Genomic DNA, 3613 nt, shown 5'->3' with positions numbered 1-3613 from the left:
ACATTTCACGGGACACTTTGCCAACAGGGATACGATGTTTGCTTAATAAATTTGTAATAAATAAAGACTGCATCCAACCAGATAAGGGCATAAACAAGCACTACACTTCCACTATCAGTCCTCTGGTGGTCGTAAAAAGAGCAGGGCTTCAGCAGCTCAAAGCAGCCATCTTAACTGACATGCTCTTGCTGTCACTAGTGATCAACACCTGGCATCTGCTGCTGAAGGCTCTGCCCACATCAAAGACTTTTCAAGACCTTTCCTGGACCACCGAGCACAGACCAGGAGATTCTTTCTGTCTTCATCGTCACTTTCCTCGGACTACTTCATTAACCCTTTTTCCTATTCCCTTTCTCTTGATGTTAAATATTACTTTGGTGTGGAATGTTTAATCTTAACATTTATATGTTCATGAAATATGCTACTATATATGGTTTGCAATATTGACTGACTTGTGGAGTGGCTTGAGCCTGTGTGCTCTGACTACCGAGTGAACGAGAAGTACTAAGGAGAGAGTTGCCTTCTTGAGAACTCCATGTAGCTTGTGGCTTTTGTGGTTAAAATAGCATCAGTAAAAATCTGACATTGTGTAAAGACACAAACATGCATGGACCTGGTTATCTCTGACTTTGCCCTGCTCATGAGAGCTATCTAGGATTGTTTTACCCAATTTCCTTCATGTGCTGGGTATCTGTATTACAGTCCTTCAAAGATACTACTTCCATCTCTTTCTGGGTTTATCCCCTTCTAAATACTTCTACCCTCAGATTTTAAATTTCCACTGGAATATATACATTCTTGACATACAATTTTCCTATCCTATCCTTTCAAGGAAACGTTTTCCTTTTGAACAAGGTATACATGCTCTTTTAATGTTATATTCCAGGTATGCATCTCATCAGTAAGTCTCAATGATCCTGAGACAGTATTTACCAATCCTTATCTAAAAATCTTCAAAGTATGGCTACGGTGTGCATGTGACATATACACATTTGAGTCCTAGAGTTTTTTTAGGTCTACTTCTATGACATCATCTCTGGAGAATTATAAGGTTTCTCTTCTGTGGGATCCTTGCAGTCTTTCATTGTGTCTAGTTTTGAGTAGTTTATGTCTGATTTATCTTTTTCTGAGATTTGATGTCTTCTTCACTCTTGTGCTGGGTACGTCTTTTTGCCCCACCCCCTCTCTCTGCCCCTGGCACCCAGTGGATTTGAAATAAGCTTCCTCAGATTTTCTTCTGGCTGACTTTTCATTATTTGCTTCATGCAATTTTGTTGTCAGGCAGACATTACTCTGAGTTAGAATATTAAACTTTTTAAAAAAGCTCCCCCTTTTTTCTCATAGCCTAAAAATAAAGTAGATTTAAGAAGGAATCCCCCCTGCCCCAATATCTGAGAGGCTGTCACGTGGAAAAGGGATTAGACTTACCCTACATAGACTCATGTGTGGAGATTACAGAGGCAGTGTGATCCTAATAAAATAATAAAACTTTTCTAATGATCAGAGCTGTCCAAAAACAGAATGGCATGCCTTGTGAGGCAGACAGCTCTATTTCTGGAAATGTTCAAGGGAAGTGCCTTAGGTCAGGTTCTCTAGAAGGAGAGCCTGAAATGTAGTGACTCATTGAGGTAGTGGGTTCAGGAGAAGCCAGTAGAGGAGTAAGCTGAGCAGGGGACGGGAGAGGAGGAAGCTGGGCAAAGATGCATGTACGCTAAAGTCTGACCCCAACCTGATCCTGAGGGAGTTCTGGGGCATGAATGGTATCACAGAATTGTCCTTCCTTGGGTCTTTTGTGCTTCTTCATCAGTCAGTCATTGCCTGTGTGCTGCCCATGGAGGGTGTGTATGTTGGGTAGGGAGGCATACGCCTTACAGGCATTTCTAGGCAAGACAGCTCTGCTGAAGGCTATTCTTAGGTTAAGGGTACAGCTGTGAGTTGCCAACAGCCAACATTCACACAGCTGGGGAATGCAGGCATTTACCAGATAAACAGGACCTGAGTAGGACCCCAATAACACCTACTGCAAAGAGGAACAATTATGCAGAAGCTTTACTTTTTTTTTTTTTTTTTTTTTTAAAGATAGGGTCTTCCTCTGTCACCCAGACTGGAGTGCAGTGGTGCAATCATAGCTCAGTGCAGCCTTGATCTCTCAGGCTCAAGTGATCCTCCCACCTCAGCCTCCTGAGTAGCTAGGACCATAGGCACACCACCATGACCAGCAATTTTTTTTTCATTTTTTTTGTAGGGATAAGTTCTCCCTATGTTACCCAAGCTGATCTTGAACTCCGGTGCTCAAGTAATCCTCCCACCTCAGCCTCCCAAAATGCTGGGATTAAAGGTGTGAGCCACCACACCCGGCCCACATTGCCTTTCTTTATACCATTCAATGTGAGATAGTGAGACCAATGGTGAGAATATAGATTTTGGTCTTGCTGAAGGCTTGTGTCTTAGTCTGTTTTCTGCTGGGTAATTTATAAAGAAAATAAATTTATATGGCTCATAGTTCTGGAGATTGAGAAGTCAAGAGCATGGCACCGGCATCTAGTGAGGGTCTTCATGCTGCATCATCCCCGGGTGGAAGGCGGAAGAGCAAGTGAGTGTGCAAAGGGGGCTGAACTCTTGCAATAACTATAACTAACCTACTCTTGTGATAATGGTGTTAATCTATTCATGAGGATGGAACCCTTATGGCCTTATCACTTCTTAAAGGCCTCACATCTTAATAGTGTTGCAATGGCAATGAATTTTCAATATGAGTTTTGAAGGGGACAACATACAAACCATAGCAGCTTGATGGAGTTGTGTTGGGAGACAATTCTTCAAGGGTCCCTTACATTTCTGCACATTTTGTGAACAGAGGCACGAACTGCTTTTGTATTGATTATCTTTTTAAGAACCTTTGCATTACGAACTGCCTTGGAAGATGGCATCTTCCTATGGAGCAGAGGACAGATTATTTACTGTCCAATATGATAAAGATAATGTCTATTTGGGAACAAAGTTTGGGAAGGTTTTCTTGCAGCCCATTATAAATGATTGAGGTTCCTTAAACTTAGGTTTCTTTAGCTGTGATGTAAGTCCATGTGTGTGGAGCATCCATGCAGTTGCTTTGTGGAATTCGGCGGGTGTGTCGGGGGAAGGGGAACTAATATGAACGTGTAGCTCATGCTCCTTTCCGTGCTCTGGGTGATAAAGTCCTTTGTCTCTGAGCCAGAAGTCTGGTGCCTTCTGTCAGCATTCATGCAACAGTAATAGGCTAATATGTTAATTTGCCAAGTAGAATATAATCTCAGACTCTTTATAGTTCTTGACAAGTTGACCATTTACTATTGAGGAATCACACTTCCCACGATGATTGGTTTATGATCACAGAAGAAAATATGTTCTTGTTTTCCAGAAAAATAAAGTAAGGAATTTTGATCCCTTTGACCATAGGCCAGCATTTATTATTAAAGTGTTTTTAAACCCCTGCTATTTGGGGATGTCATGACTAATGACTGGAAGCAGATTAACATGGAGAGTGGCCAGTCTTGGCATTTATAGGGGCTTTTCTTTTGTCTCTAACATCATGACTGTAGGTAGCCATCTTCTCTACCTTCTTAGGAGATAATAC

The sequence above is a fragment of the Gorilla gorilla genome, chromosome 6, assembly GCF_029281585.2.
Source record: "Gorilla gorilla gorilla isolate KB3781 chromosome 6, NHGRI_mGorGor1-v2.1_pri, whole genome shotgun sequence".
NCBI classification, from domain to species: domain Eukaryota; kingdom Metazoa; phylum Chordata; class Mammalia; order Primates; family Hominidae; genus Gorilla; species Gorilla gorilla.
Note: the sequence above shows the minus strand (reverse complement) of the source record.